This window comes from Pan paniscus, chromosome 5 (genome assembly GCF_029289425.2).
Source record: "Pan paniscus chromosome 5, NHGRI_mPanPan1-v2.0_pri, whole genome shotgun sequence".
Classification (NCBI taxonomy): domain Eukaryota; kingdom Metazoa; phylum Chordata; class Mammalia; order Primates; family Hominidae; genus Pan; species Pan paniscus.
Genome location: NC_073254.2, coordinates 97,028,288 through 97,043,232, shown reverse-complemented (window position 1 = coordinate 97,043,232; position 14,945 = coordinate 97,028,288).

Genomic DNA, 14,945 nt, shown 5'->3' with positions numbered 1-14,945 from the left:
TCATCAATTGGGGAAATTATTCTAGAAAGAATCTCAAAACTAAGTATACAAGAATCATTCAAATTGGCTTTGAAGAGCTAGGGAATTTTGTAATGTAACTGACTTTCCAACATGGTACAACATGAACTAATTGAAAATTCTCTTTTGGAGAAATTGGAGTTCTCACATACAGACTTATTGAGACATATCTCATTTGGTCTATTAGCTTAGGAAAATCTCTTAATTCTGGGCAGGATGTAGCAACATGGGACCAAGACAGGAACAGGCCACTAGGGTCAGGCAGGTGATGGGATGCCCTAGGCTTTATTTCCTACCAGCAGGACTTCACAAAAGAAAGGCAAAAGGATAGACATCAAGGGTCTGAAATAGGATATATTTTGAACACTGTTGATCCAAAATGTTATGGTGGGACATATAAACATATGTCAAGAAGTCTAGGCTTCTTTGTAATTGATGCAGGCAAACCCTGTGCATTTGGGAGACTATCCTAAACGTCTGGGTTGGTCCCACTCTTGGGGAATTCATTCAAGGCTGGATCTCCAAAAACAAGAAAATTAACTGAGCCGAGTGGAGGGGGAAACTAAGCACTGTCTTTGAATATGTTTCTGTCTCACCTGGGGAGGTTTTTAAAAATATAGGTCACAACCCCTACTCAAAATCTCTCAGATAAAAATTTACTGGGGCAAAGACCATGAATCTGCATTTTGGATAAATACCCAAGTCATCCTGTGTTGTGAAATGAAAATCGAACAGTGGAGGATATGATAAACTTGATGGTTTAGTTGAATAAGACTTCATGATGGAGTTCAAAGAGCAACTAAGTATTAGAATGAGAGATGTTAAAGGTGGAAGTGGGATGAGATATAGGTATGAGAATTGTATGTACTAGTTTTATTGAGATGGGAAAAGCTCTTTTTTTTCCCCTGGAAGGGTGTGCAACAGGGGTGTGACTCGCTTCTTCAGTGCCCCTCTGCTCAAACCCCTAGGGGGAGCATGCAGTCGGGGGGCACGTTGTGGGGAACGTTTTGGGTTCTGTCCCCAAGGCAGCGTCTAGGTTTGTGTTTACAGCTCCCGAAGCCCCAGTCGGCATGTGATTACAGTGTGCTCTTTGTTTTGTCTTCTGCAGGCAGCTTGTGTTAATCAGCTCAATTGGATGTCCTGCCTTATCACAAGGACAGAGGGCTTTCTGTGCTCTAGTATACCGGAAAAATCAGATCACACGTGGGCCTGGAAGATGGGTGCAGGTTCTATGGAGTGGAGGTACCTCTCAGTGAGGTGGATGGGGAGGCAAGAAGGGGGAAGAAGTGGGAAGGTGGCCCTCCCTTGGGGTCAGCTGCCTGGCAGCTGAACTCTCCACCGACCATCCCCCGGCTGACTTCCACATTTTCCCACTGTCGATGGACGATGGACTGCCAGTGTCTGCTGGCATCTGCCCTTCTGCTCCTCTGCTCCTTTTGACATCTAACCACTTGTGTGTGTGCCCACTAGGGTCTCAGGATTTTTATAGGCACAGAATGAGGGGTGGGGGGATCCCTGGTGGGCCAGAGTGGTCTTGAAAAATGCAACATTTGGGCACAAAAACAGGAGTGTCTGTCCTCACTTAGGTCCGTGGGCACATGTCCGAGGGTGGAGCCCTTGCCAGGGACCCTGCCCTTCTCTATCCAGCACTTCCCTGCCCCTCTGCTGTATCATTTCTCTCCTCTGAAGAGACATATCTAACTGCTGTTAGAATATGGATGACAACCGGTCTTAGCTATTTCCTGCTGACAGGGGGGTCTTGTTTTGGGGAAAATGGCAGTCAGATTCCTCCCAGAGGTCTATCTAAGGGTTGCTGGCAAAGAAGAGCCATCGTCTGAGGCACCAGTTGCCTGTCTGTTTGGAGTCTGATGGCCTGTAAGTGAGAGAAAAGAAACAAATTTTATAAGGTTTAGTATGCATGCATTAAACATGTGTATTATACCAGGAAAGAATCTAGTGCCAAGGATTACAGAGATAAGAAGTGAAATATACTAACAACAACATTGTACCCTGAGCTGTTTCACCCTGGTGAAAGAAATTAAACTTTGTATGTGAGCAGTTAAACTTTAGAAGAGAGATAACTGTTCTTGCCATATCTTTAACAGTTAACAGGTGTACCATGGGGCTTCTGGGGTTGGTGGGCTTGCACAGTGATTATTAAAGCTTCTGCCTCTTTCTTGTGTCTCCCTTCCTCCATTGTAAAAGACCAAGGCGGCCACTTTCAGGAGGTCCTCTAATGTACTATCTGGTCCCGAGGCCCGTTTCTGCAACTTCCTCCTGATATCAGGAGCTGCCTCAGTAATAAATTTATTCTTTAGGATTAGCTGTCCCTCGACCGAATCAGGAGATAAAGAGGTGTGCTTTACCAAGGCCTCTCTTAGCCTTTCCAGGAATACAGTGGGATTTTTATTAAACCACTGGTCAGTTATGGACAACTTAGTATAATTGAGAGTCGTGGTCCTAGTTCTACATAAGCCTTCCATTATGTACATTTGAAAGTGTCTCCTCTTCCAGTCTTCCATCTTGTCATTGTGATCCCATTTAGAGTCATTTAAAGGTACTTCTTCTCTTCTAGTTGGATAATATTTGACCCCTTCTCTGGTGCTATATATGATGCAAAGCTCATCCCCAAATTTCTCTGCTGCTTGCAGAGTGGCCTGCTTCTCATTGTCCATCAGGGTCTGATTCAAAAGTAACATAACGGCTCTAGGGGAGAGTTCAAATATTTGGGTGAAATTCTGGAAAGCCTCTATGTATCTCGCAGGGTCATCTGAAAACTTGCCAAGATCTCCTTTAATTTGCTTTTAAGTCTTGTAGGGAGAAGGGGACCTAGATCTTACTGAGCCAAATTCACTGGACATCTGTTGGAGGGACACGAGTAAGACTGGGACTTGTTTAGGATGAGGATTTCTAGGAGTGGTTAAGTGAGAGGCTGAAACTGGGTAGGGAAGTCAGGGTGGACCTGGAGGAGCAAGGCTTGAGGGGGCTGGCTTCTCTGCTGGGAATGACTCTTGGATTCGTATCTTTAATTCTCTGGGCTTGCCCATTGCAGCATTCCCTGAGACAGCAAACAGGAGGGCTGGATCAATTCTACACTCTTGGCAAAGGTCTGAATTGCCTTGTGAGGTATAGAAAGCCTGAACATATGGGGCCTCAGACCATCTGTCCTTAGATCTACAGAAGAGTTCCAACTGCTGGATGGTATTGAAATGAATGGCTCCTTCCTGGGGCTAAACCAGTCCTTTATAATTTGGTCACACCTTTGTACAGAGGTGTACAAATGTCTCTATGAGGCATTTTTCCTCCAGATTCTGAGGGTCAAAGCCGACCCAATGTTTCAGGATACACTCCAGAGGAGTACAAGCTGGGGGTGGTGAAGTGAGCTGGTTGCCCATTCTGAAAGACAGGGAATAGAGGCATCCCCCATTTCCCTTCTTTCTTTCAGTGAAAACTCAGGGTGTGACAGAGAGAGAAGGCGAGTGCCCTCCTTTCCCTCCCACATTTTTATCCCTGAGTCCCAGGGTTATTGGCAGGTGCCAGCCATAGGTACAACGCAGTGTGTACCCATGAAGCAGGGAAAAACCTAGAGAATGGGAATTAACCACCCTCACCTACGCCTCCATTTTCCCCTGCTATCGACAACCTTTGAGTTCCCTGGGCCTGTCAATGCCATGGAGCATGGCCTCCTTCCATAGGGTGGGGGGTTCAGTCAGCAGGAATTGGTCCTGTCCATTTACATTCTGCCTGTTGCCTAGCTTTAGATCCATCAGACCTAGCTTTCCTTTCTAGGACCTCAGCCTGAAGTTTGGAATCTAGTTTGGGACTGAAAAGGTATTTCAGAGGTTGTTTGTATCTATCTGGAGTGTCTCAAATGAACCCTGCCAAATTTGCTGTTATCAGCCAGTGGGGCCATTCCTCCATTAACTTCTCTATCACAAACAGAGTGCTGGGAGGGGGAGCCCTCTAGAAAAGGAAAAAAGAGAAAAACAGTTTATGGAGAAAAATGGGGAGGCCCTGGGGGAAGAACCCATTGCTCAGTGCAAATGGGTCCCTTTAATCCTTGTATCCATCCCCAGGTTTGGACTGGCTTGAATTTCTTGGCTAGGGGAGAAAAGTTCCATTGGCCCAGTGGGCGAGAAGCATCCGCTCATGGGCCCTGTGGGGTCCTGGCTACCAGCTGTGGTTTTCCCCCACCCCCACCTCGTAGCTGTTGGACTTTGCATGCAGTGAATGTGCCCACGTGCTCAAGCTGGGAGAGGAGAGGGGAAGGGAGGTGCCCTGAGCAGCACATGCCTGCCACAGTCCGTGTGGGGGTAGAGATGGTACCTCTAGGAACAGTTGGTCTGATTTGCACCTTTGGCAGCCTGTAGCAAAACTCTTAACATTATAAAGAAAGATATAAGAGCCATTTCAAACAGTGAGAGAGAGAAAAAAATAAGAAGTCTGGGGATTTTAACCAGCCCAGTTAGGGCAGTTAAGACTCCATGAAGGGAAACAGAGCTTTTTACCCACAGGAAAGAGAGAGAGAGGTGGCCGGGTTTTGGAAAAGAGGCAGATCTGACAGTTTCACATTTGCACTCACCTTTGGGGATTCTGGACAAGCCCCCAGTTGAAACAAGAAAAGTTCCTTTATCCCCTTCATAGGGACTGCAACAGGGGTGTGACTGGCTTCTTTGGTGCCCCTCTGCTCAAACCCCAAGCGGGTGGGGAGCATGCAGTCAGGGAGGCTGTGGAAAGCATTTTGAGCTCCAATCCCATGGTAGTATCTAGGCTTGAGTGTTTACAGCTCCTGAGGCCCCAGTGGGCATGTGTTACAGTGTGCACTTTCAGTTTTGCCATCTGCAAGTGGCTTTTGTTAATTAGCTCAACAAGGACAGAGGGCTTTCTGTATCCTGGGTTCTTGCCTTCATGTACCAGAAAAACTGGATCACACATAGGCTTTGAGGGTGGGTGCAAGATTTTATTGAGTGGAGGTAGCTCTCAGCAAGATGGATGGGGAGAACAGAAGGCGGATTAAGTGGGAATGTGGAGTTGGCTGCCCAGTGGCCAGACTCTCCTCTAATCATCCCCTGCCAAATTCCAAGTCATCCTCATCCTGCCCTCGATGGCCTGCGAGCATTTGCTGGTGTCTGTCAGTGTGCTCTTCTGCTCCTCTCAACGTCCAGCCGCTTCTGTGTGTGCCTGCTAGGGTCTCGGGATTTTTATAAGCACAGGATGGAGCACGTGTTGGGTCAGAGTGGTCTTGGAAAATGCAACATTTGGGTGCAAAAACAGGAGTGCTTGTCCATACTTAGGTCCATGGGCATGGGCCTGAGGGTGGAGCCCTCACCAGGGACCCCATCCTTCTCTATCCAGAACTTTGCTGCCTCCGTCCTGTATCATTATTAGCAAAATGAGGTTGATATAGCATATTGAGAAATCATATAAATCCAGAGTTTAGAAGATTAGAGTCTTCCTTGGAGACAAGTTTTGCACAGAAATACATCTGGATACAAACAAAACATAGAGATCAAAATAACAGAAAGATTGATCTTGATGCAAAAATCACCTAACAGAAAAACAACCCTAATAAAATACACTCCTGGAAGTCTTAGTGTTAGAGCAACAAGACCAAAGATAAAAAATTGACTGCAGATTTAAAAAAAATAAAAATTAAAGATAAAAGTAAAGTTAGATAACACAGGTTATTTTCTGTAATAAGCAACACCCAAATCCCAGTGGCTCACATTTATTACATATCACAATCTAATCATCTTGTGGAAAATCATTATGTGTCTAGGATCCTGTCCCAGTGCCAAACAAGCATCTGTATCTCTAGGTGAAAAGCAGGAAAACTTTCTTGCCAAAGATGAGCCAACTGCAGTTTATAGGCATGATTTGCTGCAATGGATAGAGTTGCAGAAAAGCTAACGGAAAAAACAAAAAACAAAACTAGAACCAGGACATAGTGCTCTAAGTCTGAGGCTGGATCTAAACCACATAGAAATTTTCTGCCTCCTTCAAAAGCCTAGCACCAAGTAACAAGCTAGAGTAGTCCACTGCTGGGAGAAGGGTAAGACCATGAAGCAAGACTCCCTTTGTGGCACATGTGTAGGATAACCAAGTTACAGAGTCAACCCATAACAATGCCATACCAGAACAACAACAAAAATATATATAATAATATAATGTATAGTCAATTATTATATATTTTAACATAAGAATATGACAAACAGGTATTTATTTGAAATTATGTATTGTTCCATTTTTTTCCTTTTCTGATACATAAATACTATTGATTAATCAAAACCATTATAGGACTATCCCACAGTGACAATTAGTAATTAATAGTAAAACTAATAGAATAATTCTAAAAGAATAGACATTTAGGTATGAGAAAAATATAATATTTTTATGATGTTTATGTCATATGATACAGCAATTCATTTAAACTTGTGAAACTATGGGATATTTAAATTTTGCAGACTATGTTATTTTGTAATAGCAATTTTGTAGGCACATGTCTAAGGAGACTATTCCCTTCCATTTCAATAAAGTAAGAAATTAAATTATAATATATAAGCGTTTTTAAAGAGAGCATAAATTACACAAATATTGTGTTTCTTCAATAAAAATAGCAGTGATACGTTTATTTTATCACATAGTACAATAAGATAATTTTGCTTATTTTTCCTTTTCTAATGATACTTTCCCAAACAGCCTGCAGCCTTTAAAAACATCTTTCTTTTCTTTTATATAGTGGCAAAGTTGAAATAATAATAAACTTTATTCTGACTTGCAGCTCTGTTTTGATCAAGTCTACATCGTACACCCTTCTGATCCGAAGTCCAATATGATGACATTAAACAAAATGTCCTCTCAACAAAAGCATTTGAATATTGGACACTAAAAATTTTCACTAACTTTTAGACATATAGGCATTAGTTTCCAGCTCTCCAGAAATGGTCACCCACTTTGCATCTACAAGATTGTTTTGGTAGACCAGCTATTTGTCAATTAGGTCCTTTGGATCTATAAATTCATCATATAAGTGGCCCATGCCAAAAATTTTCAATAGTTTTTAAATACTCTGAAACACATTGAATATTATCATTAGTTAAACCTCTCTTTCTCAGGGAAATGGTTTTAAAACACAAAGTTAATTCAAAAACGTAAAAGTTGCATTCTAAAAAAGCCACGGTTTTAGAAAAGTGTGAAAGTTGTGCTTAATTTGGCTGCTTTTATCTGGTGACATGTTTTTGAGTTCTGAAGCAATCTTATTTCCAAAAATGTTGTCTTTTTGTGTGTGTGTGTGAGTTTCTATTACAACCTAAACATAACATTAAACAACACAAGCATAGTCAGTTCATCCTTTTCTTGGCAAGTGATGGCCTCCTTAGAATCATCCGTTTGGAGAAACAAAATGTAAATTTCTATTTTTCTGTAATCATTTACTTAATTCTTATATCCATTAATTTTTAAATTGGAAGACACTATTCTTGTCCCACAGTTTAAAAATGTCATTTTATGGCAGAACAATATTTTGACATATTTTCTATGGCAGAAACTAATAAGCATTTTGTAAACATATATCTAAGGAGACTATCTCTTTCCATTTTAATAAAGTTAAAAAATCTCATTAAGCGCTCCTGTGCATTTTGAGGAAACTAAAAACTAAATAAAAAATTTTATGAAAACCTCAAAATCACAGGTAAACAAGTCATACTCCCTTTTGGAGTGTCATGTACAAGGTGTATAGGACATTTAGTAGATAAGGCCTTTCAGGTTTCCTTGATGAAGAAGTTTATAGACTTAATTACATTTGCCAACATTTACATTTTTACTATTTGCCAAATATGCAGATAGAGAAAAAAAGTATAGTGTGTATTTGGACAAAAATATCCATAATCTTTAGTTTTATATTTTCTTGCATTTCATTTAAACCTTTATAGAAATCAAAAAGGTGATTTGAGACTCTATCACTCAAATAAATGTTCCTTCTAATTGTTTGAAACGAATATTCTTGTTGTTGCCATGATTCAAAAAAATTAATGCAGTAACAGAAAACCAAATACCGCATGTTCTCAGTTATAAGTGGGTACTAAATGATGCGAACACATGGACACATAGAGGAGAACAACACACAGTGGGACATTTTGGAGGGTGGATGGTGGGAGGAGGGAGAGGATCAGGAAAAATCACTAGTGGGTACTAGGCTTAATACCTGGAGATGAAATAACCTCTACAACAAATCCCCATGGCACACGTTACATATGTAATAACAAACCTGCATATGTAACCCTGAACTTATTAAAATAAAAGTTTTTAAAAATCACTTTATGTACTCTGGAAAGCATGATCTTCATTAAGATTTTAAGGAATCTCCATACTGAAGGGAGCACCACATCTGTTATTAAAATTTTCTCTTCAGTACTTCCACAGAACATTTTAATTGCCAGTTTTGAATAAGGAAATGTATATTTATTGAGTTTCATACAGCAATCAAAGGAACAGTACTTTAATATATGTTTGATCATGTAGTATCCCCAAACAAATTCAGTCACCCTTATTTTTATCTGAGCATTGGTTTCTTTTGGGGAGGCTAAAAACTTTTTCTTGGCTTGAAGTATTTGCCTATTGCATGTTGGACTTCAAAGCTTCCATCTTCCTGTGTGCTTTCTTATTCTCTTCTCCCCTGTGTTTAAGCCCAAATTCTTTTTTATGTATTGTACACTATGCTCTGTTTTGATTATTTATCCCCTTATTCCAGTCGTGTGTGTCCTTTCATTTGTTATTCAAATTGCCCAGTAATTTATCCTACTTTTTCAGTGATGTCTTCTGCATGCTTGTTTTGATATTGCAATTGCTTCATAATTTTAATACTTAGAAAACATGGTCACAATATTCACAATGTTAAAAGCTAAAGTAGCACTAAGCATAACAGTCAATCCCTGGGCAAAATCAAAGATGAACTGCTAAAGGTCATAATTATTAAATTGCACATTTAAGTCATATCAATCAGTGTGATGAATCATGGATGATTCATTGTCATGAACTGCAAATCATATAGTATTCACTTGAAACTAAAAACATGGGTGCTTTCAGCCACTATTTTGGGAAATACAGCATGAGTTTTGTACATTTCCGTCAATTTTTTGCCCCATCACCAAAAAGCCAAAATTTTCTGCCTCCTAGGGAGGGGTTTCTGGAAAGTAGGAGTGTTAAAACTGGAACAGACCCGGCCGGGCTCTGTGGCTCACACCTTGTATTCCCAGAACTTTGGGAGGCCGAGGCAGGTGGATCGCCTGAGGTCAGGAGTTCAAGACCAGCCTGACCAACATGGAGAAACCCCATCTCTACTAAAAATACAAAATTAGCTGTGCGTAGTTGTGCATGCCTGTAATCCCAGCTACTCGGGATGCTGAGACAGGAGAATTGCTTGAACCCGGGAGGCGGAGGTTCCAGTGAGCCGAGATAGAGCCATTGGACTCCAGCCTGGGCAACAAGAGTGAAACTCCGTCTCAAAAACAAACAAACAAACAAAAAACTGGAACAGACCCAGGCAAAGTGGGATAGTTGATGACCCAATCAGCTAGGCAGGGACTACTGAAAATTGAGTATGGAGTAGAACACTGAGAAAAACCTCCAAAGTTAAATTAATCTTGCATTTTTAGTATAAACCACCATTGTATATAGTATAGACTTTTTATGTTTCCAGATTGTATTTGCTGATAATTTGTTAAGAATTGTGTTAAAGAGTTTTGAATGTATGTTGATAGGGGATATTGGTCTATAGTTTTATTTTCTTATGATATTTTTGTCTGGTTTTTATACCTCGTTAATACTGCCTTCATAATATGAATTGGGAAGTGAATGGATCTAAGACGACCAAAATGTCCTCTTCCTTTCCATTCAGATTCTATCATCTTATTCTAGGTTTATTTCACCAAACTGGTCTTTTTCAACACTTCTAATTTCCTGTTAGGCATCTAGTCATCTCCCTTATCCAGTCCTACTTGCATACCACTGTCAATTCAATGTTAAAGATGCACAAATTTTATATCTTTATTATTGTATTTAAAGGACTCCTGGTTTCCTACGTAACAAAATAGAAATCTTTTTTTAACATCACATCTAAAGTCCTTCACCATCTGTAATTTTCCTTTGGATCTTCAAATTCTTTATCCCAGCAGTTTTTAACTGAGCTGCATATTAAAACCACTTGTGGAACATTTTAAAAATAGGTTACATCATGTCGGAAATTATGTTGTTGCCGTTGTGGCCTCCAAGTATGCACTGAGCAAGCTATTTAAGAGATCACAGAATTGAAAAGTTCACAGATCAAACAAAAATTCTTGAATGGGTTGGTTATTAAGTCAATTTAAACATACACTGAGAAGCAAAGAGAAAAAGATGTATGGATTATCACATTCATAATAACATACAAGCAGGAAGGACTCACAACTGAATCCTGACGTGTTCAATGACTACATGTGTTGTATCTCTCTCTCTGCCACATCAGGCTTCCCCACTGATGGTACGGTCATAAGGACCAGAATTGTTTTAAGCAATGGACCCCTCATATGGAAGGTGACTTGGTCTTGCTTTTTTGGATAAATGCAAGAACAATTACTTCTGTCAGCAGCTATAGCTTGCCAATTTGGCTGACAAGCTCCCATGGATTTTATTAGTGTGTTTTGGGCAAAGAACACATGGGGCTGAAAAGTTCTCCAGATGGTTCCACTGTACATCTGTGGCTGAGATTTCCTACTGTATTCCACTGAGGCTGGCTAAGAAACCACCCCTACCAATATGCACCACACCAAGAGTCCTTACCTCCTCCACTTTCTTATGCATGCCATTGCATCTCACACTCCTGGGATCTCCCTTTCTAGCAAAATTTTATCTAAGATTCATTTCCCTGTAAAGCTTTCTGTAATCATTCATCTATGTTACAAATTCAGTGTCTCAGATGTTAATTTGCAATGAATTTAGAACAATCCGCAATTCAAATTTTTTTCTGAATATCCACTATCATTTGCTACTTATTCCTACATATGCTGGACTATTACTCTTACAGTGTTTCTATTTATTTATGTACGGTACTTGATTTATTGTTACTGAACTCATCATTTGTGTATATTTACACTGTGCAATGATAAGAATTTGGGCAGCAGCTGAAGAAAGAGTGAATATGAAACAACCTCAAGCAACCTCAGGGTGGTTAAACTTATGAAAATAATTATGATACAGTCAAACAGACTTGACCTATTGTTGCCAGGAGAGAAAGAGGGAGTAGGAGAAAGAAAGACAGGGAGCTTTTAAATTTTAAAAATGAAAATTCCTGTAAGTAAAACAGAATCTCCCCTGACCACCTCAGTGGATCCAAAGACATCATCATCTAATGAAAAATTGCACTTCATTTCAAATTACCCTACTTATCCCTTTTATAGACTATAGTTTTTTTAAAAAAACAATCTCGAAGACATATTTGTGTTGTTAGTTATGGCATATCCCATCTTTGTTCATTCTCAGCAGTAAGTGGCACCTAATTTACATGGACAACATCACCCACTAGAACAAATAATAAAAAGCCCAATAAATAAAACTCTGTTTTTGCTGACACCAAGTAGGATAGCATTTAGAAAACCTGTATCTTTGCTTTTGTTTTCTAATAACCTTGTTTTGTTTTCTTATAATTTATAACACTATTTAGTAAGTTACCTGTATTTGCTATTAAAGAAAAGATTTCTTATGTTACGCAAACTTTAAAATTATCTATTTGGGCTGGGCGCAGTGGCTCATGCCTGTAATCCCAGCACTTTGGGAGGCTGAGATGGGAGGATCACGAGGTCAGGAGATCGAGACCATCCTGGCTAACACAGTGAAACCCCGTCTTTACTAAAAAATACAAAAAATTAGCCAGGCATGGTGGCGGGGGCCCTGTAGTCCCAGCTACTTGGGAGGCTGAGGCAGGAGAATGGCGTGAACCTGGGAGGCAGAGCTTGCAGTAAGCCAAGATAGCGCCACTGCACTCCAGCCTGGGCGACAGAGCGAGACTCCACCTCAAAAAAAAAAGAAAAAAAAAAGTTCATCTCTTTGATTTGATGATATAGTTGTTTTAATTAATTCAAAAATATTATCTTAAAATTTGATTTTGAACACATATCTGACTGAATTAATGCTGCTTATTAAAATTATGCAAAATAAAACTTTAATCTAATGTCAGGTTTGTTATGTGTGTAAAGAGAAATACATTCCCAGTAGGATTATTGGGGGATAGAATTTTCCATTAGGTTGTTAGAATTATTGATTGAAACTACTGCTATTACATTACACATGACAAAAAGTATTAAGGAACTGTTGCTCACAAAGTGTTATGAAACACTGTCTCCTAATCCGTCAGTAAGCAGCTGGGAAACACCTGAAGATATGCTGTGGCCTTGGTTAGATATTAGGTAAATTATTAATTTATCTTGTCAAAAGTTGCTATATATTATAGATGGTTAGAATTAAAAGTGCCACTTTCATTACTGATATCTTTAAGCAATTAACCTCATTTTATTTTTTTAATGTCCTCAATTCCTGCAGCAAGTGGAATACCTTAAACTCTCCTTCTACACTTGAATGATTATTATTATTACATTATAAATGCTAATAAATACAAAATGTTATCAGGATTATAACTTATGTTATATTTATTTTATTGTTTGTTTGGGCTAGACTGAACTACCAGTAAAAGTTAAAGATTTTGAAAAGTTTAATGCCAAGATAAAGACAAATTATGTGTGTGCCTTAGTCTGTTAGTATTTCTATAAAGGAATATCTGAGGCTGGATAATTTATTTATTTTTATTTTTATTTTATTATTTTTTATTATACTTTAAGTTCTGGGATACATGTGCAGAACGTGCAGGTTTATTACATAGGTATACACATGCCATGATGGTTTTCTGCACCCATAAACCTGTCATCTACAATAAGTATTTCTCCTAATTCTATCCTTCCCCTAGTCCCCCAACCCCCGAGAGGCCTCCGTGTGTGATGTTCCACTCCCTGTGACCATGTGTTCTCAATGTTCTACTCCCAAATTGACCACATTATTGGAAGTGAAACACTCCTCAGCAAATGCAAAAGAATGGAAATCATAACAAATAGTCTCTCAGGCCACAGTGCAATCAAATTAGAACTCAGGATTAAGAAACTCACCCAAAACTGCACAACTACATGGAAACTGAACAACATGCCCCTGAATGACTACTGGGTAAATAATGAAATTAAGCCAGAAATAAACAAGTTCTTTGAAGCCAATGAGAACAAAGACACAACGTACCAGAATCTCTGGGACACAGCTAAAGCAGTGTTTACAGGGAACTTTATAGCACTAAATGCCCACAGGAGAAAGTGGGAAAGATCTAAAATTGACAACCTAACATTACAATTCAAAGAACTAGAGAAGCAAGGGCAAACAAATTCAAAAACTAGCAGAAGACAAGAAAGAACTAAGATTAGAGCAGAACTGAAGGAGATAGAGACACGAAAAACCCTTCAAAAAATCAATGAATGCAGGAGCTGGTTTTTCAAAAAAATTAACAAAATAGGTAGACCACTAGGCCAGACTAATAAAGAAGAAAAGAGAGAAGAATCAAATAGACACAACAAAAATGATAAAGGGGATATCACCACTGATCCCACAGAAACACAAACTATCATCAGAAAATACTGTAAACACCTCTACACAAATAAACTAGAAAATCTAGAGGAAATGTATAAATTCCTGGACACATACACCCTCCCAAGACTAGACAAGGAAGAATGCGAATCCCTGAATAGACCAATAACAGGTTCTGAAATTGAGGCAGTAATTAATAGCCTACCCACCAAAAAGAGCCCAGGACCAGATGGATTCACAGCCGAATTCTACCAGAGGTACAAAGAGGAGCTGGTACCATTCCTTCTGAAACTATTCCAAACAACAGAAAAAGAGGGACTCCTCCCTAACTCATTTTATGAGGTCAGCATTATCCTGATAACAAAACCTGGCAGAGACACAACAAAAAAGGAAAATTTCAGGCCAATATTCCCGATGAACATCAATGCGAAAATCCTCAATAAAATACTGGCAAATCGGATCCAGCAGCACATCAAAAAGCTTATCCACCATATCAAATCAGCTTCATCCCTGGGATGCAAGGCTCATTCAACATATACAAATCAATAAATGTAATCCATCACATAAACAGAACCAATGACAAAAACCACGTGATTATCTCAATAGATGCAGAAAAGGGCTTTGATAAAATTCAACACCCCTTTATGCTAAAAAATCTCAATAAACTAGGTATTGATGGAATGTATCTCAAAATAATAAGAGCTATTTATGACAAATCCACAGCCAATAGCATACTGAATGGGCAAAAGCTGGAAGCATTCCCTTTGAAAACTGGCACAAGACAAGGATGTCCTCTCTCACCACTCCTATTCAACATAATGTTGGAAGTTCTGGCCAGGGCAATCAGGCAAGAGAAAGACATAAAGGGGATTCAAATAGGAAGAGAGGAAGTCAAATTGTCTCTGTTTGCAGATGACATGATTGTATATTTAGAAAACCCCATCGTCTCAGCCCCAAATCTCCTTAAGCTGATAAGCAACTTTAGCAAAGTCCCAGGATAGAAAATCAACGTGCAAAAATCAGAAGCATTCCTATACACCAATAACAGACAGAGAGCCAAATCATGTGTGAACTCCCATTCACAATTGCTTCAAAGAGAATAAAATATCTAGGAATCCAACTTACAAGGGATGTGAAGGAACTGTTCAAGGAGAACTACAAACCAGTGCTCAAGGAAATAAGAGAAGACACAAACAAATGGAAAAACATTCCATGCTCATGGATAGGAAGAATCAATATCATGAAAATGGCCATACTGCCCAAAGTAATTTATAGAT